The sequence below is a fragment of the Ambystoma mexicanum genome, chromosome 4p (genome assembly GCF_040938575.1).
Source record: "Ambystoma mexicanum isolate Mex_15411 chromosome 4p, UKY_AmexF1_1, whole genome shotgun sequence".
NCBI classification, from domain to species: Eukaryota; Metazoa; Chordata; class Amphibia; order Caudata; family Ambystomatidae; genus Ambystoma; species Ambystoma mexicanum.
In genome coordinates, this window is record NC_090927.1 from 453,465,630 (window position 1) to 453,488,120 (window position 22,491).

At 42.7% G+C, this 22,491-nt stretch overlaps 2 long non-coding RNA genes across 4 annotated transcripts in view; both read left to right on the forward strand.

Moving 5' to 3' along the window:
* LOC138453282 (uncharacterized) overlaps positions 1–17,114 on the forward strand; it is a 172,477-nt gene extending 155,363 nt beyond the window's left edge. Inside the window, exons 2-3 of the long non-coding RNA XR_011260392.1 lie at positions 11,988–12,051; positions 16,937–17,114. This is a non-coding gene — a long non-coding RNA (uncharacterized lncRNA). The remainder of the gene's footprint in view (positions 1–11,987; positions 12,052–16,936) is intronic.
* A 2,750-nt stretch (positions 17,115–19,864) lies between these two features.
* Positions 19,865–21,717, forward strand: LOC138453281 (uncharacterized). Of its 3 annotated transcripts, none has more exons than XR_011260390.1 (4): positions 19,865–20,731; positions 20,854–20,964; positions 21,071–21,183; positions 21,348–21,717. It is a non-coding gene; the product is annotated as an uncharacterized lncRNA (long non-coding RNA). The 3 variants fall into 3 exon arrangements; XR_011260391.1 differs by having other exon boundaries at positions 19,865–20,341; positions 20,614–20,731; positions 20,854–21,183; XR_011260389.1 differs by having other exon boundaries at positions 20,854–21,183.
* The last annotated feature ends 774 nt before the right edge of the window (positions 21,718–22,491 follow it).

The window sequence follows — 22,491 nt, forward strand, 5'->3', positions numbered from 1 at the left end:
TCACAGGGGTGTCCATTTGAAAATCATGTTCAGGCTTGCACTTAGGGTCCTGGGTGGAACCAAATCCTCTGTCTCTGTCGGCAGACCACATCAGGGGACAAGAAAACCTAGTGGTAGACACGCTCAGCAGGGTATTTCCCTCAACCGAATGAGAACTGAAGGAGGAAGTCTTTCAGCGGATATGCAGTGTCCTTGGATCCCCAACCCTAGATCTATTTGCCTCCCCCCCTGAATGGCAACACCCACCTCCCTTCCCTCCCCTCCCCACTCCCTGGCCACCCACAGATCCCATGGGTTCAGAGATAACTCGAAATCAACAAATGAAATGGAGACATTAACAACGGGCAAGGTGAATTCACAGGTCCGATTCTTCCTGAGGACGAATTATGCCCAGTAGTTCCATCGCCTTGGGGCACCAGGCACGGCATGCACCCTCCCTTAGAAATGACAGAAGACTGGCCCAGTCTGTATAAAAGCGCATGTGGTACCGCTGGATCGAGTAGGTGAACCATTCCATTGCGACCAGTGAGCAGAGTTTCGCGACCCACTCGTGCTCCTGTGGAGGGACCTTTGAATTACACTTTCTAGCTAGGACCAATGCAGCCGACATCATCATTATCACATACAATTTACGGTCAGCTTTGGAGGGCAGAGTTGTGAAGCCCGCATTCAGGCCTAGCAAGTCCCGACCCCTTTCGCCAGTCTGCTGGAGCCCCAACACCTGGGCCGTTGCCCGCTGAACCTGCGACCAGAATAGGTCAAGTTTCAGACACTCCCACCAAATGTGAGCCCATGAGCCTGCAGCACCGCATTTCCTCCAACATTTTTCTGAAATCGTGGGGTACATTTTATTTAATCTGAGCGGGGTGCGGTGCCATCTCAGTAGGTGCTTCAATCAGATCTCACAGATTTGAATAGACATTGCAAGTTTCGAGATTTGGGACCACAGCCTGAGCCATTCCTCTTGTCACTTATTCTTAACCAATGTTCCAGGAGTCCCATGTTCAAATGGTTGGAGCACCAGGGCCTTCATGCCTTACAATGGAGAGCCATAAACATTGCTGTCCCCCTCCCACTATCCAGGTTAAGATTTGTACTATGGAGGGAGTTGATTCCAGTCACCTGCAAAAGAAACAAAGTGTGAAAAATACAAGTACCAGAATCCTTAGAGACATTTTGTCAATTAACCTGCAACACCTGAAAAGGAAATGAAGACACGCCTGAAAAGGTAAAGAAATATAGCCTCCCTGAAGATTGATGGAGTCATGAAAACGTTAGTTTGGAGGAGAAGTCAATGCAGGAAAACTTGACTGGCAACAGAGTGCGCGCCTTGTCACTAATTCTGAACCCCTCTTCTTATTGACCTGGCTGTAGCTCCCATGCTTCCCCTCCCCCATTTTCCAGGCCTGTGCTGTAACATGGGGGAGGGGACGCATGTTCCAGCACAGACCCCCGGGTTGGTTAGTCCAAAGAAATTGGATTGGTGGGACTGGAAATTTAGAGGGAAAGGCTCAGGTTAGGCGGTCTTTCAGAGGTAGTGGCTTGCTCTATCCAGAATGATTAAAAGACGATCCACTGTGAAGGCTTATGACAGACACTGGAGGAACTTTGATTTGTGGTGTAAGGTCCAGGGCTTTTCATCTTTCACGGGCACTGGACCAAGTATAATACAATTTCCCCAGGAAGGCTTTAACATGGGTCTGTCAGTCTCTATTCTCAGAGCACAATGGGCTGTTATCTGTTTTTTTTCAGAGTCGTGGAAATTAAGCTCCTGACCTACAGGATTTAGTAACAGCAACCTGGGCTGATGTAAACACCTTCATTAGAAACTATCAACTTAATTTGCTCTGTAATTAGGCAGAAGCCTTTGGTACCGAGGTGTTGAGCATGGCACTGCTATAACTATCGGACATGGACACGGGGTTAGTGTTTGTTGATCCTGAATACATTTGATGGTGGTGGGTGCGCATACCTCTACCTAGCTTCGCGATTTTAGTTTCAGGCCCATTTGTTACCCAGAGTTGGTATAGCGCTCAGATAAGTACTGGGATGAGGAAGAGGGACGTGGAAGTAATGCTCGGATTACTAACCGGTAACCTTCATTACTCCTAATTCTACTCTTCCTTGTCCCAGTATGCCATCCCATCTCCCTGCCGACTGATACGATGACAGGGGGCCTTCCAAGGCTGTGGGTAATAACTATTGTAATTCAGAGAGGAGGGCTATTATGCTGGTAGGGAAACTGTGGGGCTGGGCTGGAATAAAAGTTCAAAGGGGTTCCTTTGGAAAAGGTGAGGTATGTTGTAGGTAAGTACTGGGACAAGGAACAGTAATGCTTGTTTGCCATCTAAGAAAGGTCACTCAGTGCGCTGGTGAGGCCCCATGAAGCTACGCCTCAGCAAAATGTAATGGATTGAGAAGAAATAAATGGTACTTAACTGCTACTCGAGCAGCAAAGAAAGAGAAAGTTTATGCTGAGGGAAAGCCAGCTATGGTCCATTTTGGACAGTGGTTGTTGTAAAGTTTCACATGTCTAGTAACTCATTGAGAAGTTGAGTTGGACTGCAATTTTACAGGGACACCAATTGGAGGACACCAGGGGTCGCCCTTGTGACCCCTGAGGTCTCCCTTGCTACCCCTGTGGTCTCCCTAGCTACCCCTAAAAAATCTTTTTGTTTAAAATGTTTTATTTATTTATTTATTTTACAAATTGAAGCTCCTGGACTGCCATGTGGCTCTTTGTTTCTAGAGTGGCTGGCGTTCTTGTTCAGGCTTCTTAAAAAAACAGGGGGTTCCACAAGTGTAACGCTTTGAGCAGCGGCCCTAAATAAGAAAGAATAGGAATAACAGTGTGGCTTTCTGGAATTCTATACAATTTCAGGCACACTTCAGGGGGTGAGCCACTGATTTAGTCTGTTCCTAAAAACCTCAAATTCACAATGCAGACAAAAACCTCTAAAAAGCATTTAGAGTAGAATAAACATCCATTTTGGCCTAAGGGCCTGATTCACAGAGCATTTTACTATGGGATTGTGCAATTATAAATGCTTCTTTGAATCAGGCCCTCTTCCACCTCAGTGTCTTCGGTCACTTGACAAATTCCTGGTGCCTAAAAGCTTGTGTACAGTGTAGAAATGTTTGACCATAGCACATAAAGTGGCCCTTGATTTCCTTGTGCCACGGTTAATTAATTGTTGTAATGTGTATATCTTTCCTATCTCCACGGCATGCTGCTCAGGATGTTTGTTTCCATGTAGGAGGTAACGAGTGCCCAGAGTACGGGATGCAGTGTGAGTGCGCTGCTTTCCCTGCGCTACTCTAAATTTTTTGAATGGCATGTATTTCGCCTAATTCTGATGCCTGAAAATTAGACCCACGCGTGCTTGACATGTGGCCAACTTTGTACCAGACCTGCAGATGAACTGGCCTGCTATTAAATCTCAGTTAGCAGTTTAATGGTGTCCACTACAGAGTGTAATTTGCTTTCTGACTTTGAGAACATTCAGACATGTAATTGCTTATTTTACTATAGCTGGTAAACTAGCTATATCCGGTAAGATGGGTCAGAGGGCTGAGTGCTTCCTGCTGTGATGTGTGTGTGATCTGCAGGACATCATTATCATTTGGCCTTGGACATCTGCTTGCAATCACAGTAATTTGGTAATATGGGCCTATACACACTGATGTTAACGATACATCTGATGATCCATTCTTGTATGAAATGTATATCACATTACAGTGATATTTTACGTAGTGTACTTAGGAACAATGCTATGCAATGTCACTTCCTGGTTTGTCAAGGTGTGAAAGGTCATGTTCCATCGATTCCCATGATGTCACTTCAGGGTGGGTCAAATTACCTCACTTCCTATGATGTCATCAGGGCTCAAGGGTCGTGTAATGTCACTTCCGCTACCCCAGGCATTTTGGTGAAATGACATCCCTGCAATTTTACCATTTACATTGGGAAATACATTGCTTTATTTCCATGTTATAGTGGTTGGTTTGGCACATTGGCGCATTTTGGCAGCACATCCACCAAAATATCACCAACACCATTGCTACATAGAAAACTGACAGAGTAAAGGGGTGGCAGAATGCTGAATTTATGGTCGGCATGACAACTGGAAATGCTGTGGCATAATCATCCGACACACTAAATGTTATTTTTTGTTCCATTACACTGGTGTAATCCAATAGTGGCTTGTTTAATTAATGTTCTGGCAATCAGGAGAACTATGGCCTCTGACCCATGCGCTTTGACCATTCCAAGATGGCCGTGCAAGATTCTCTTTTCCCCCTACGGTGAGTGGGTGGGGCTTTAATGTTTACCTACATAACCGACGTGGGAACCCAACCGGTATTTCGGCCTGCTGCCCTGCGTTCCGTTGAATTTCATGAGCGTGACTTTATACCGAGTACAGGTGAGTGTATTGGGAAGGACTCATTGATATTGATTTTGACAATAAGGGTGGGACTGACCCCTTACACCTCAGTTCTCCATATCCAAAGGTCTCTCCAATTACTGGAACAGAACTGACTACCTTTTGCTTTTTTTTGGAACGTGGGCAACTTGATACTTACCTGAGGGTGAGTGCACTTTATGTTACACTCTGTTACACAAACTGTTAGATTAGTGGATAATGGATATGAGGGAACAACTGGGCACTCTGCTTCTGCCCTTTAGATGTACACCCATGAGATGAAATTTCTCACTGAGAGGTCAGTAATAGTATATATTAATGGTGTCGAATTTGAAGTTTTAATTGAATGGTATCGTAATTACGAACTATATTCTTTAGGTATTAAAGACCTCTCTGAACTTTAAAAAACCAGTAGAGTTACAGCTTTGAAAATGGACTTAGACTGCGAAACACGTCGGCTTTATTGAAGTGTCAGCGAATAACACATGCAGGACTCTGCACTTCTAATGTAACTGCTTGATGTTGATTCAGACGTTTTTTAAATTATCTGACTACAGCACAACTTACATGTTTAGAAGTTTTTTTGTTACTTTATGCTTTTGGAAAAAGACTCTTTACCATGTCTAAAGAGTTGGAGTCATGTATATGAAGCGAGATGCCAAACACTTTAAACGTTTTGTTGGTTTTGAATGAGGTCAACTATATTAATTTTTGCATTGATACTTGTTTGATTATAACTCGTTTTGCTTTAATGAATTAAAACTTGTCTTGAAAAAGCTGATGCTGTATGAAATACATTGACCGAGTTTGGTAACAACAGGCAGTTTTTGTTGTTTTAATCAGGAGTAATGTACCATGTCATGTGTCTGTGTCACTTTCAAAGCAGGGGCTAAGTAGTGATCCTTCTTTTCACAGCCTGAGGGAGGTGGGCTATTTTTGGGATTCTTTCTTTGCCCTTTTGGGCTACATGTAGGTTTTCCTTTCTTGATACTGTTACCATACAAGCAATTATTTTTGGAGAGGTGCAGTACCAATCACAACATACAGATGTCCTCAAAAGAAATCTCATATGTCATTCTCAATGTGATTCTTTATGAAAACATCTGTATGTGGTCAGTGGTACTGCACCTCTCCAATAAAATAAGTGTGAGGACATCTGTAACTTGTAGTTAATTGGCAAGGTACATTGCCACTGACACATGTGTTCACCTGCTCACAACCTGTTTCCATTCCTATTGCCTGTGTCCATGGTTCTCGGATTATCTTTTTTACTTTATTTTCCTCTATGTGATTTCTTATGAGGACATCTGTATGTTGCCAGTGATACTGCACCTCTCTAATCTCAATATGATTTCTGACTTTGTCAGTGGTACTGCACCTCTCAAATTAAATAAGTTGTGAGGGTAGCTTCAGGTTGCAATTCATTGCATAGGTATAGTACCACTGACAACATACAGGTGTCCTGGTAAGAAATCACACTGACATAAAAACTACAAAATAGGACAACTACAACCAACAGCTGCAATTATACATACAACCAACAGATGTCACTCCCCACTTGCACTGTTGCTCATTTCCCCTTGTGCTGCCTCTCCTCCCCCTTTTTGCTGTTCCTCCCCTGTGCTGCCCCTCCTCTGACCTTGCTCTGTTCCTCCTAACTCCTTGTGCTGTCGCTCCTTCTATCCTTGCGCTGTCGCTCCTTATCCCTTGAACTGTCGCTCTTTCCCCCTTGAGCTATTTCTCCTCAGTTCCCACTTGCACTTGCCCTCCTCCTCCATTGTGCTTTCCCTCCTTCCCCCTTGGGATTTCCTTCCTCGCCCATACTGTGTCCCTTCCCCCTTGTGCTGTCCCTCCTCCCACCTTGTGCTGTCCCTTCTCCTCCCCTTGCATTGTCCCTTCTCCATCTTGCACTGTCCTCCAGATGCTGTTGCTCCTCCCTCCTTGCGCTGTCGTACCTCCCCCTTGCGCTGTCACTTCTCCCCTTGCGATGTGTCTCCTTACTCCCTTACGCTGTTGCTCCTTCCCCCTCTAACAATGTTGCTTCGCCCACCTCTGCGTTGTCGATCAACCCCCCCCCTTTGTGCTGTTGCTCTGCCCCTCTTTGCCATTGTTAGGGGGAATTTTCATTTTTGGTTTTTAATTCCCCCCCTCCTTCGAGACCCCGAGCTTTTTTGCTGGACTATGGGACTTTTTAATTTTAACCTTGGAATGAGTGTGCCCCTTTTCTCACTCACCCATATGTTGTTAGCTCATTTGGATTCTGAATTCTCTTTCTTTTTGAAGTCTGACAAATTCCATAGGCATCACCTTTCTGTTTGGTGACACACAGCACCTTTATTGCAGTGTCACAGTGAAGTCCTTTGTATTTCTCTTAAGGTTTAAATACCTTCTCTTGGATAAACTACTGTTTCCAAGAGTAGTAAAGTGAAATTGACTTTACTTACCTTTTTCTTTCCGTAGACACACCATCTTATGTAGAGTACTGGGGGGTTACTTAGTAGCCCCGTTGTCTACTTTCTCTTTAACATTTTTATGTTACCCTCACTACAATTAATGGCTGGTGGCATTGGTTTAATTTTCCTACCATTGTGCGTTTTTACCGCAAGCTGAATCCTGAGCTGCAGTATTGCACCCATGGGTGCCCACTTTATCAAAATGGCCCCTGTCTTCTTTTTTCACCATTTCTTGTTTGTGAGGTCCTTCATGAGTTTTACTCTGCACGCCAAACCAGATTTGTTCCCTTTGTTCACGTTGCCTTTGTCGGGTTTCAGTGCTGAAACCCACCTCTGGCTTCAGTGTGACTAGCCGGGCAGGAAGTGAGGGAGGTTCCAGGAATGCACCCAAAGGTGATTGGCTGGCTGGCTATCCTTGAAGGACAGCAACCCTGCTGTGTGAGTGACGGCTAGGCTGCGATTGAATGGGAACTTACATAAAAGGCGAGGTCTTTTGGGATGAAGTCAGAGTCGACCACTGGACGAAGGAACCGAAGAAGAAACTGGAAGATAAGCTTGCTGCACCCACCTGGACCGTTGGCTTGCCCGGTGAAGGCTTGCTGCAGTGCTGAAGCTCATAAATTTCGAATCGACTAGAGAAGCCCGGAAAGGACGACTTTTCCCCTCGGGTTGGTGGGACCAATCAACCTCAAGACGAACTTGTCTGAAACCCCTCTTCCTGCTGGCTGTACTTCCTCACTGCTGCTAGAACCAAGTGCCAGATGTCAGAAACTCCAGAATCGAGCGCATCGTCTTTAAGCGGACCAGAGATCCCGAAGCAGGACTACCCAAGCCCCAGGCACCTCACCAGTGTGCTGCACTCCAGAAACAAGGGAAGACCATCATGTTTCTGAGATCCACAGTGGTGATATTGACCGGTAGCTGAGACCGCAAAGTGCTGCTGAACTGAAAAGAGCCCTTTGCTGCTGCCGACCTTCAAACCACAGTGCAGGAGTCCCCAGACGTCCTCCCTCTTGTCCCCATGACTGAGGCCCAGGAACACTGGATCTGCAGGACTGCAACAGGAACAGAAGCCAGCTGAAATCTCTTCTTGTAACCAAAGGTACTGTGTTAACTAAAGGGGTGCTTACCCTTTTGGTTTGTAGCTTGTTGATCTCATTGGAGACTTGTAGTATCTGCTTTTTCAGCATAGTTGCTTGCATCTTTGCTTTCACAAGTCGTACAGCTTGTGGCCCAACAGTGATTCTTTTCTACAAACTCTTTATAACATTGAGCAAGATTTCTGGGCTATCTTCAAGACGTGCTGTAGCTCTCCTAGACTTTGTTCAATTGACATTGGCTGTCCTGGCTCCCTGCAGATTCTTCTGACACTTTGACTTTGTGTTTATCTGTCCCTCCAAAAAGTCATACATGAGTTACTTGTATTGCTGGGTAAGGGTTCACCTATATTTCATTGGGAGATTGCAAAAGTGCTTACCTGTTCCGAGAACTTGTTAACCTTTGTTTCCTTCCCTAACCTTTTCCTTTTTCCATAACTCCAGTATTGCATTAAGTATCAAAGTGATATATCAATGTCCACCGTGTCCTAGCTATTGAAGTCACCTGAGGGTGTAGCAAGTGTCTGTGTGTCATCCCAAAAGGGTATCTATTTACTTAACTGAAACTGAAGGAGTGTATTATTGAAGTGTATTTTATTGTTGCATCTTGCCCTTTCTAAGGAATGCTTACTTAAAAGCTGACTGTTAAATTAATAAATAATTTAAATAAGAAATCTTGAGTGTTATTTGAATACTTGTCACTGTGAATCTCTATGTTGCATCCCTACAACTCACATTCACCCCTCTTGAGATAAGCCTGGCTGCTCATTCACTCTACCAACTTGTGTAGTACAGGCCTATACCAAAGGTTGGGTTCCCTATTGCCAAGAGAACACGGCAGGTGTAGTCTCCCACAGGGTTACTACATACAATCTTGCCTAACACCCTTTCGCTCCTGCTCCCCATGTGTGCTGTCCCTCCTTCCTTCATATGTTGTATAATGCTCCTGTGTACTGTTGCTGTCCTAGCTTTCATTTATTGGATTGTTTTATTCTCCCTCGTGTTGCCATTTATTTCTTATTTCTCCCTTCACAAGAACGATGGACTGGAGGGCTGCCCAGAACAATGACAGTAGTTGAAATTCATTCTAAACCTTCCAGCCATCACCTCTTTGTTTTTGCTTTGTCACCCTGAGTGGGACGGGTATGCCCAGGTGTGGGTCCCGTGCCTGCTGGGCCTAGGGACCCAAGCTACTCCTCGCTGATGAGGCCCAACAAGGTCGAAACATGTTTAGGGATGCTTGTGGTCTCGTGCAGAAGGGATGTGACCTAGCAGTTAGGGCTGCATTGCTCCTTTCGGGGTGGGGCCAAGCCTGATTTGCATATGGTCTTTCCCCTTTTGTAATGGCTTGGCAGGCGAAGAACGATGGTCTGGAGGGTTGCCCAGAGCAATGTCAGTGGTTAAGATTCATTCTAAACCTTCCATCCATCACCTCTTTGTGTTACCCTCTTGAGATAAGCCTGGCTGCTCAGTCACTCTACCTACTTGTGTACTACAGGCCTGTACCAAAGGTTGGGTTCCCTATTGCCAAGAGGACAAGGCTGGTGTAGTCTCCCACATGGTTACTACACACAATCTTGCCTAACACCCTTTTACTCCTGCTCCCCATTTGTGCTGTTGCTCCTTCCTTCATATGTTGTATAATGCTCCTGTGTACTGTTGCTGTCCTAGCTTTCATCTATTGGATTGTTTTATTCTATTATCCCTTGTGTTGCCATTTATTTCTTATTTCTCCCTCCACAGTGCTACCCCCCTAATCCACGTTGACCTTCCAATTTCACCATGCTGTCATTTCTTCCCCCCTGTGCTGTCATTCCTCATTCCTTCCGTTCATGCTAAATGTAAAAGGCAATAAACAGCTCCAAAAGCCAACATTATTAGTTTTGCCAATGCTTGTTTTGTTCTTTGCTGCACAATTGCAGTACATCGAGTGGAGTGAGAGCATAGTACTAGCCTCTGTCTTCACGATTGCATGCATACGTCGACATGAAGTAGAAAATACCTTTACACACAATCAGAACAGTCCTTTTTGCGTGCACAGTTCGCTCTCAGGGAAAAAGAATCCCATATGAAGTGTAAAACGGATTTGGTTGCCTTAGTGGTGAAGGCACTTTAATCTTGAATGATTTTGAGATGTAGTCTTCCACCACTGCAGTATTTTATGCTGGAAGAGTTGGCTGAGCTGGAGTTTCTACCATCGGAGTAGTCCTTATGCAGGAAGTGCACTGCACTCGGAGTGGCATTGATAAAACATGTTTTATGCGTCTACTGTTAAGGTAGAAGCCTGTGACAGTGCACCTAAGAAATACAATATAAACAATACATATTGGAATACAGGTAGAAGTGAAAAGGATGCGAGAAGGGACACATATATTGTTAGTGTTTTATTGGTTTATTTATCCACCCTTTGACTGCCTGTGGCCATTTCCACCGACTAGTTGCCTCTCTCCACCCAAAACACATCCTACTGTGATCTTTGAGGTAGCTCTATCAAGAACCTACAGCGTTATTTCTAAGCAGTCTGCTGAGAGTTAATGGCTTAATTGAAGCTGAAGAGTCTGCTGGTGTAATACAAATGTTTTAACAAGGTGTTCATTCAGCCACCTGATTTGTATCTAGTCCTTGCATGGAGGTCCTGTTAAACAGTCATTTACAAAGCCAACAGCCTTGGATTTTGTATGGACAATCTGATCACTCTCCTCTTTTCTTTCCCATGTCCACTGGTGAATAACGTACCTGGTAAGTTGACTGGAGCACAGATACCAGGAGTCTCATAATCTGCCAGCACTCCATCTCCCTGTGCATGTTAGAGAATTAGCCTGCAGGGAGGAGGGAGAGGCATAGAAAAACAAAATAGACCCTCACCCACTTCCCCACATAAACTCCAATGAAACCTGGAGCCATGACCCACAGGGGCCCAGGATGCAAATGACGATTCCAAGTCTCGCTCTCAGCAAATGTTGACTGGAAAATTAAAATCAACACACAACAAATAAACTGGGAAGATCCGGTAAAACAATGTCCCTCGGGTAATTTGTCCAATGAACAGCTCTTAAAGTGTGTGGGTATCGAGGGTGTGGGGTTTGAGATATCATGATCAAAGGGGAGAGCAGCAGCCATGATCTCAAGGAAAGTTTACAAAAAGGGTGTGCGTTTGTGTTAGGAATGAAAATTGTGTGAGTGTGAGCTGATTTGACGTGAATGGGGACAGCAGAATATAAAAAAAAACTGCGCCATTGTATGAGCTCTGCTCCTCAACTATGCAGAATTATTTCAACTAAGCCTTGCTCTCCTGTGTTTGATAACCTAAACAAACATGTGCTTTATATACCGTTCCTTCCACAGAGTGTTTGCCTGGTGTTTCCGTTACCACAGTCAGAAAAGTTTACTCACCGTAGTGATTTCTGACCCATGGGGTCAGGACCTGAGCTCTTTTTGCACAGCAAGAAACGTGTAATTCTGTGTTGTGCTGTAAGGCATGATAGCGTGGGCATGGCTAGCCCTGCTGACACCGCCCATCAGCAACACCCCTTAGGTTTTGGAGATGTTTGACTAGTCACTGAACTATAGTCTTATTAATAGGGGGCAGCGTGGGCATTTGGAGGAAAGGGAACTACGAACTAGGACTACCCAAGTCACTGTGGTTAGTAATATTTTCTTACTCCTACATCTGTCCCCTTTCCTCCATACTCATGGGAGATTGAGTAGAACTAACCTAACCGGGAGGCTGGATTTTGTAAATTAAACAAATATGTTTTTCAGGATTGTTTGTCAGTATCTGGCATCTGCCCTGGAGGCCATGCCCATGCAGTAATGCTTGCAAAAAGCTAAAGGGGAATCCCACAGAGCTGTCTTGCTGATGATATCCCATCATCATAACATTTTATTTGGATTTCCTCCCAGCCTACGAGTAATTTTCTAACCTTTCTTGTAGACATACAGCTAGGCTAATCATTTCAAATAATGCCGGATTTCTAACTCACAGGGGTTTTTCTCTGTTATTTTTTGTATAGGTTGCTGCTGGCGATCCGGTTCCGATGCTAACAGTATACCGTGTACACGCTTTAGTCAGCTGAAGTAAGTGCACCTGTTGTTAATATGGAATTTATGTTGACACTACTGTTGTTTAGCTTATGATTTCTTGTACATGTTTGTATCCATTTTTTGTAGAAACAGGAAACCAGTCCTGATGAAAACGAGCCCATCTTGGGGTTATAGTTGAAACTAGGAATAAAGGGAAGCGCTCCACCCCTTGACTTAGAGCTCAAGACAATCATTGATGGAAGACAATCATCTGGATTTAGATTGTCTCGCCCAGTAGACTGGAAATTAGTCGTATTTCTGTTAATCTGCCTTTTTCTTCACATTATACCTTCCAAAGTGATACCATGGTTTGCAGTAATGTGATATGGTCTTTTTTATGTGGAATCCGTTACATCCTCTTAGATTGTGATTCAAGAGGGTTATCTTCACCTTCAGGAACACGATTGAACAGGAAAGGAAGCTGCAGTTTTTATTTTTGCTCCCTGTCCTTTACACCTTTTTACATTTCTTTGCACCACTCTGTTTCTAATTGTGCCCTGTAGTTTTGTGATATATTGGTTTATGTATTTCATTTGTTGTTTTAGCTTGTACGTGTCGAAGCCAGCATAATGCGGCTACATTGAATTATTAAAAATTATATAAATTGATCATTTTGTTTGATTTCATTTGACCCTTATTTCCCCTTTCCTGTTGTATTGATATGCATTTGACCCAGGAAATGGGGGTTTATGAGGTTGCCTAACTCGTGTGTTTGTGATTACAGCGTAACACAGGCATTTTATAAAGGGGAATTTCACTTTTTGTGCTATGCAAAAGTGCCCCAAACCCGTCCTCATGGATGGACACCTATAAGTACAAGTATGGAGGAAAGGGAAGGGGGCGTAGGAGTAATATGTCGATCTCACTGAGATTGGAAAGATTGACTCCCAAACTGCACTAATATCTCTGGGCAACCATTTTCCTGGCTTGCCAAGCACAAAACAGGAACACCTTTAGAGAGTGCACACGAGTGATGAACAAATCTAGCACATAGTTAGTGATCATTTATTTTATTTGTGTGTATTCACATAGTAGCTTGTCAATGAGCAATAATATCACACAGCAGTCTTTTTGCCAAGTTGTGGGTGAAAGGCTGAGTCTGCTATGCTGCGATTCAAGATTATCCTCAGCAAGATTCTTTCACACATCTACAAATCCATTAACCCACTGAGTTAGAAGGAAGCATCACTGCCTGTTTTCATTAAAGGCATACAAGGCACGTCAAAAGTGTTCAACAATCACAGGCACGTGAAATGATAGACCTTTATTTTTCTCAATTCTATCCGGTGGGTCACCCTCTCTGTCTGTCACACTTTCTTATTTGGCTCTTCTCTTGAAGTTCAAGTGGCACTCTGTACTTTCCGGTGAATGGGTAAAATGTTGTTTTTGCTGTACTGAATTCCCTTTGAGTCCAACCACTACAGGTCCATTATGTTTTAGTAATATCGTTGAAAAGCTCCCCCACCACCCGATTCTGGTCACACAGTTACCATTACATTGTGCTCAGATTTGTACAGGCACGAACAGGGAAATGATTTCACAACCTGCAGGCACCAAACCCACACACTGCCATCTCAGCATCCAGTGTGGGTCAGTACACATTGTGTGATGCACAGCTTAAAAATCTGACTGCGATGACCATTGACAAAATTCAAATGTTCATTTCCTTTAGTGATTGTAATGCATGTCTGGGAAAGACGTCTAATGCTCACATGTTAATTTGCTTTAACACCAACTTCTTTGCAATAGTATTTCTAGGAAGGGCTGCATGCATTCTCCTGTTAGCAGTTCAGTTGGTGACCTCGTTATTACGTAAGACCTGGATACTGCACACCATGTATTAGGCATGAAAACGTCATTCCTCACTCTTTCACTGTCATTCTTCCAACCGTGTGCCGTCATTCCTCCCCTTTACACTGTCATTCTTCCCCCTTGTGCTGCCTTTCCTTCCCCCTTGTGCTGTCATTCCAACCCCTTGTGCTGTCATTCTGTGCCCCCGTGTGCTGTCATTCCTCCCACCATTGCTCTTATTCCTGCCCTTGCGCGGACATTCCTTCTCCGTAGCACACTCATTCCTTGCTCTGTGCACTGTCACCACTTCCCCCTTGTGCTGTCATTCCTTTCCCCTTAGCGCTCTCATTCCTTTCCCCCTTGGGCTCTCATTGCTTCCCCACTGATGTTATCAGTCCTTCCTTGTGCAACTGTCATTCCTTCCCCTCTTTCGCTGTTGTTCCTTCCCAATCCACCCCTGCACTGACTGTGTGTTGTCTTTACCAGCATCAAATGCCGTTAAAAGGGTTTGATAATGGTTTTGCATGCATTATCCATGTGTGCACGGAAGGTATTTAAAACCCAATAGGTCTGAATGCACATAGGTGAATATGCCTCTCTCTGTGTGTTTGATAAAAACGTCCCACAAACAGTAGGCATTATTGCACATAGGCCCGTGGCATATATAGCTGAGCTTGGTTTGCAAGCTGTTCAAATCCCAGATATATTTATACAGTATGCTTCACCATAATAAAATAACATGCATTTATTAGTGGATTGGCGGGGTGTGGGCTTTAAGTGTGCAGAGTGGGCACTTGCAACAGCTCGTTCTCTGCTGTATACTTTCTATCTTCCTGTACACATTGCCACTACATGGTTTGCTAAAATGTCTTGCATGTTTTAGCGATGCAGATATTTCTAATGTACTTGTCACCTTTCATGCAAATTAGAAGCTTCCACACTGGATTTATCTGCATCAAAAAAGCTCTGCAATGTCTTGCAAGGCCATCCTTTGACTGCCAGGGGTGCTGTAGTCTCTTGTGCTTATGTTGTCCCTTTTGAAAACAACTCTTGGTTGTTGAAAAAAAAAGTATCCCTTCTGAAGACCTGCATTAGTTGATAGTGAAGCTTAAATAATATATTTAGGGCATGTATTGCCTATCAGGTTATTGAAGATAATGTGAGGTTTGGATGTTAAATCACAAAGGGGGGCCTCTTCCAGGATCTCATAAATTGCATTGAGGTGACCTTTAACAATGGCACTTCATTGCAAACACGTCCCCTGTGTGCATTTTTTGTCATATGAACTACGAAGGGCAAAAAGAATGATTAAAGACAGGTAAGATTGCCTTTATGCCTTCTTTTTGCACTTCAAAATACACATTATGTAAATGCCATTTGCCATTTAGACAGGGCAGACAGCATTTAAAATGGATTCCTATGGCATTTACCTGCTTTTGGCTGGTGTGAAAAACGGACAGTTTCTGTAGGAATGCAATTCATTTGCCCCAGCATGAAAATATCATGCTAGTGTAAATGCATGCAGAATTGTTTGGTGAAACGGATGAATAAATGGAAATACGGAGTAGAGTTCGATGCACGTTTTATTCATGCCATTTACACATGCTTTTTACTCTACTCCGTAATGAGCATGATCCCTGAAAGTGGAAAAATAACCTCTCATATCAGGAAATGGATTTTCTTGTGGTTCTGAACATAGATGGCTAGGAATGAATCAATTATATTGATTTCTGAAGCTCTGCCATTATGTTCAATGTGGTAAAGGATATTCTTAAGTCAATACACCCTTCTAAGAAGGGATGGCAAAAGATCAACATTCGTTAATTTCTCTGCAAAATCTGCCCTTACTGTCTTAGGCTGAAGCCAGTTTAACAGAAGGCTCTGGCATATTCCCCTTTCCCTGTTAGAAACAGTGCAGCTAGATATCGCTAAACTATAAGTGACCTCTCCAAAACGAGATAGCTGACTTCAAGAGAAAATAACTTTGAGTAGGAAAAAGTAGATGTTGAAAACTCACACAAACCATTGTTCAAATGTATACGAGTGATACTCCTGTCATAGTTGAAAATGGTGGAAGCTTGAGTCTGGGACTTTCTATAAACTTTGTGATGCCATAAAGACTGAAATTGCAAAAAAGAGCACATAATGAAAGCAGATCCTGCTTCACAAGGAGGAACACATCTGAGCAGTTCTTTTTATAGAGAGATCCATGACCCAAAAAGGCCATCACACAGAACCTCTTATTCAATTTTTTACATTGATTTATTTTGTAATCTTGGGTTTCCCCCTCAAGTTGTCTATGAGCAGTACTAAACTGAGACCTTCAGCTTTATCCTCTGTAACGGTCAAGAAGAAACCACGGGTAACCAACCCGGTACGTCAGGGATGACTGCACCTAAGTATCAAACAGAGTCCAACCCTGGGGCATGGTGGGGCCACAACGGGAGACTAGACGCAATTGCAAAGACGAACCTTGCGGCTCAGCAGGACAGCGCGAGGTCGAATAATAAAGCTGCCGACATGTGTGATGAGGATGGGAATGGAACACCACAAAGAGACAGGGCCATGAAAACGCTGCATGGACCGAATTGCTTACCTCCAGCCGGGCAAACCTCAGGCTATGTAATACGGCCACTGGGATGGGTGGTGGGGACGAGAACAGGCCACCGCGGTGAGACCGAACCATAGAGCCGCTGCGTGTCGGTGTTTTCTTCCCTCGTGGAACACTGCGAGGGGACAGAGGCACCGACCTGTGGCCGTTTATCAAGACAATCCACACAACCGTTTTCTCACCCGGGAGTACTGCTGATACAACACTCTCAGAGGCACAGATTGAAAACAAACAAAAGGAGGCACAGACACTACATAAAAAGATTGCTCACCAGCAGTTCTCGGTCCCCGCCAGGGTGTCGGATCTCACAGCAAGCAGAACGCCATTCTCCTTGTTGCCGTCAGGAAAAGGGGGCGGGGTTTACAACGGCTTTTATCACCTGAAGTGTAACCCAGGCCCTAATTGGCTCATTAAGAGGAATGTATTTAAAGCACCTGAGAAGAAAGGTCAGAGTGTTCATTCTTGTTTCCATTGCAGAGACAGCTGGACGTCGAGACGGGAGCTGTTGGAAGCCTGTGGGCCTACGAGGATTAAGAGTAGAAGAAATTCCAGAGGTCCGTACTGCATCCCTGTACAGAAATAAGAGAAGGACACTAAAGAACAGGAACAACTTGAAAAGATTTGGTTGAAGAACTTTTTTTTTTTTTTACTACATTCTTCCTGACATAATTAAAGTCAAATAAAGACTACTTTTATTTTCCTCAAAAATCAAGCCTACCTGCCTCTTTGTCACATCCTCTCGTACTGGGATACCAATATCCTGATGCAAGCGCTAATGCATGCCTTAGTACAGCTTGAATTCCTAGGCTGTGGAAAAGAAAGCCTGAAACATAATCAAGGCTTTTTTCATGCTAGTACTTGGTTTTAAAAATCTCTGCCTGTATCATTATGGCTGTGCCTACATTACAACCCTTTTTAAACTGGCTGAAAAATATTTTTGACACTGTGATTTGGGAACTGTTTTCTTTGGAATGTGGGAAAGTAGTTTTGATCCTCTGATGCGATGCGAGGGCTGCCATTAGTTTACACTGTCTATACCATAGTTTGTCTAAAATGATATCATCGGGTCGACAATGTTGTTTCCTCCCACCTTTCTGCGTTCCCAATATATTCTAGGACTGGTATACTTATATAAACCAACTGCAGTCCCAGAATATGTGCGGAAGATGCTAGATAGTGGGAGAAGAAAAACATAGTTCTCCGGACAATGTTTTTTCTGAGTGTTAGCACCAATGGATACCCTTCTCTTCTCAGTTTTCTTTCACATGTCCTAGTGTGTCTACTGGTGCTTAGTTTCCACAAGTGGTACAGGCTCGGGGAGGCAACGCAAACAGAAAAACATTCCAGGTACCAGCGATAAATTAAAAAAGAAATTCATATCGGTAGTAATACATTAAAGAATCATTGTTTTACCAAAATAAATTCTGCAATGTTTTGCAAGTAATGTTTATTGAACACAACAAAATTAATACATAAATCCTTTTCAACAAACTGGCCATTGCAGAGTAATCTAACGTTAGCCTATGTTTTCTTCTCAACATTTAGTGAATATAAGCAAATTATTACAATTTCAGTGTAAAAACAGCCTTTGCTAAAAATCACTATTCCTTCATACAACCACTCTTGTTTTATAACGTCCCTCTGAATGTGCCAGCTGGCAACAGGTTGGAGGGAGAAACATTTGACAAAACAAGTTAAACACCCCCAAAGAATATATTTTTGTCATTTTAGGGCCTAGACATATATATTCCCATGTCATCCTTTAATTTGTGTAAGCAGTATGTAAAGGCCAAGTGGGGCTATACTATCTGTATAAATACTCAAAGTTCCAAAAGCTGTAAAAGACTTGTTTTTAGCTAAATCATAGACTTAATTCCATTCGTATCCAAATTGGGTATCCCAGATATCCATACTCAGTTTCCCTTCAGAACTGAAATATAATCAAAAGAAGTGATGCATAGAGGGAAGAAAAAAAACCGTTGTATTTATATTTTCTGCTTTATTATATTTTTTTAAAAAATGCAATAAATGAAAAGAAAAACGATGTAATAGTTTAAAAGGAAAGACATACACTCTTAAATCCAAAAGCAATGAATAGTGTAAGGAGAAAAATGTAAACTCTTAAGTCAAAAACCATGTGAGAAATGAACAATGAAAAAACAAAACCATAAATGAATTTGTTGCACGACCTATGCAAAAAACGTCACAAGCACAGTTTATAATATTTTAAGTAAATTAAATTACACATCTGTCAGTACATAACAAAGTGTGAAAAGATCTTTTTAATTTTCAGGTCTGCCTACATAAAGAACAACTACTGTCTTCAAGGTCTGAAATGCTAATCCAAAGATTGCTCAAAGTTCAAACTAGCATCGACCTAATTAGGTTTCGGCAGCCCACCTGTAGGGTCGAACGTCAAAAACGCCTTCCTCGGGGCAGGTTTGTAATAATGATCCCTAGAGGGAAGCAGACAGAAAATGAAACCCTTTGTTAAAGGAATTTGTTTAGGTTTTTTGTTTTTAAACTTCTTTTTGATTATATTCAGTTAGCAGGATAGCTTTTCATATTCCTTGAATGAATTAATTTTAGTACTTAATAAAAATGTCCTGAAAAAACCTTACACAACTAAATGGTGGGGAGAGTTCAGGAACAGTTTAATGACAGGAACCCACATCGGTGCTGACATGCATGTCAGACAGGGCGAAGAGTCATTGCCAGTATTCAACTTTCCCAACTCTAACGAATTGTAAAACAAAACAAGTTGTGTATTGCATTGAATGTCTATGTGGACTAAGGTATGTTGGGCAAACGAGTTGAGCAGTACATGTCCGAATATATGAACATCGATCTCGGATTAGATACAAAACATCTACAGCCCCACTTGTCAACCACTACATGGCATTGAAACACTCACCAAATGAAATTCTTTGGTGGGTACTAGATGTTGTAAAGAATTCTTCCAACGTATCCAGATGCTTACTTGACAAAGAGGCACGTTGGATTTACCAGATGGAAACGCATATCAAAGGGTTAAATGAAGAATTCATCCCACCCTTACAGTTATCAACAGTTGTGTCAATTAGATTAGCTACTGATAGGTGTGCTAGAAGGCACAGTTTAAGCAACACACCACTTAAGAATGGCCAGGTAGGGCTACTCGCCTATTAACGCGTGGCTTTACAGTTGCAAGGGGATCCATATGGCAATTAATCATGTCAACTACAGAACCCAGGAATACGGGGTCTGTAGCAGGGTTTATTTGTTCTAACCATATGTTTACACTACCATCAGCATTGACAGTATATACGCACTTTGATACCAACATTCATAGTTGCTATTTCCACTCTACAGCCTCGAATATGGAGGCGGCTGTGTGATTCAATTACAAACATGCAACGCCTTTTTAAGAAAAACGTGGCTGATTGATATCATGTATGCATTTTCTTGCTTCAGCACAAAGAGCTGTTTAACCCACTTCACAGCAATGAATATGTATGTGGTTGAAATTTAATCGCGTAGTGTTTGCACAACTCTGCTTTAATTTAGGGCTGTCTTAATGAATACATTTTTTCTGTTAACCTTTGGCAGCCCCGTCACACATGCTTCAATGTTAGCATTCGTAATGGATCCATGCAACTCCTGTTTCAATATAGCGGAAAGCTGGCTGCGCGTTACCTTGACAGCTCACCAAGTGCTAGCCTGGCCACGTGAATCAGGGAGGGCTTGTCCCTCGCGTCCAATCAGAAAGCACTTATCGGCTTTCAAGCAGGAAGTACTTTGCCCTGTTACCAACCCTAACAGCATGCTTTCGCAACAACGTTTTGCTTGAGGCCGCAGCATCACCCCAACATTTTCCCTGTGATGAATGGCAAACAGACACTGGTAAGAAACTATGGAAACATGGGCCGGTTTGCACACACATTCATATTCTAAACACAATGCCATTCTTCGGAGTAGTCTACACATTGATTGCACGCTTCACATTTCTTAGACAAGCATGTTACTCGTATTTTATCTAGGAATTGATGCATACTTGAACAGCCACCTATTCAAAAGGACATGTATACAGCTTGCATTCCATCGAAGTCCGCATTTGATGATTATGATGCTTTCCCAGCCATCCATTCTAAAGCGCATGTATGCTTCGCTTTTAGGAAATGCAAATCAACACTGCATGCTGTGAGCAGAAAAGAAACATACCATCTTGGGAACCGATGCATGGGTACTATATCCATGTGAACTAAACCATGTTTGGGAGCAGATCTGTGACAAGTAAGGAACGAAACACCCACATATGTCACGAAATAGCTAAGTGCCTATATGCATGGAAATACAACTTTGGAAGGGCATCTATTACCATTCCATCCTAAACATTATTTCTTTTAAATAACTAGGCTGAACTTTGTTTTGAAGCACAAATAAAACAGCACGACTGGTGGCAAGTGGATACACCTCGATTTCATGGCATCACCTATCCATGGATACACTGTACTTTTGAACACCAGGTATGCACTTTAAATCTCCTGCACTACGTTCACCTCTATGTATGAATTTACTTACCATCACCCGTAGATGCACTGCCTAAAACAGGATCACTTTGTCCATCCACAGATGTTAAAGTTGAATACTGGCAATGACTCTTCGCCCTGTCTGACACGCATGTCGGCTCTGACGTGGGTTCCTGTCATTAAACTGTCCCTGAACTCTCCCCACCATTTAGTAGGGTAAGGTTTTTTCGGGACATTTATATTAAGTAGTCAAATTAAGTCATTCAAGCAATATGAAAAGCTACCCTGCTAACTGAATATAATCAAAAAGAAGTTTAAAAACAAAAAACCTAAAAAATTCCTTTAACAAAGGTTTTCATTTTCTGTCTGCTTCCCCCTAGGGATCATTATTACAAACCTGCCCTGAGGAAGGCGTTTTTGACATTCGGCCCTACAGGTGGGCTGCCGAAACGTAATTAGGTTGATGCTATTTTGAACTTTGAGCAATCTGTGGATTAGTATTTCAAAGCTTGAAGACAGTAGTTGTTGTTTACGTAGGCAGACCTGAAAATTAAAAATATCTTTTCACACTTTGTGATATACTGGCAGATGTGTAATTTAATGTACTTAAAATATTATAAACTGTGTTTGTGACGTTTTTGCATAGGTCGTGCAACAAATTCATTTATGATTTTCTTTTTCCATTGTTCATTTCTCACATGTTGTTTTTTGATTGAAGAGTTTATATTTTTCTCCTTACACTATTTATTGCTTTTGGACTTATGTCTTTCCTTTTAAACAATTACATAGTTTTTCTTTTCATATATTGTATTTTATAAAAAACATAATAAACCAGGAAATATAAATACAATGTTTTTCTTCTTCACTCTATACATAACACTTCTTTTGATTATATTTCATTTCTCAAGGGAAACTGAGTATGGTTATCTGGGATACCCAATTTGGATATGAATGGAATTAAATTCATGATTTAGCTAAAAACAAGTCTTTTGGAACTTTGAGTATTTATGCTTTAGACCCGCACCATAGCTGTACCACTACTGGGGTACCCCTATTTGTGTTATTAGCTATAATATCTGGCCAGACTGTAACATGTATGACAATGATTTCCCCCAAAATGTAACTTTGCTGTCTAGATACCACAACCCTGGAAGCCTGAATCTCAACAACGTGTGCACAAAAGTGCAACGTGCTATGTATCTGGCTCCCAGGGTCACGTATCTAGTAGGAGGCAGCCGGAGGCCGGCTGCAGGTAAGTGGGAAGGGCAGCAGAGGGACTACATGCAGTGGATGCGGGTAGGAACGTCAAAGCTCCACCGCGAAAGGGGCCAGGAGAGGGCAAGGAACAAAAGGCCAACCTTGTGTGTGCAGCTTTGTCAGCCTGGTATCTGCAAGGTCGCCCTTTTGATAAGACCTTCGGGCCCCAATCCTTAAAGGAACAGTCTAATTAGCTGCTCAAAGAATACATGTATTTACCCACATATATCCAATTAAATAAGGGGGCCATACACAGAATTAACGTTG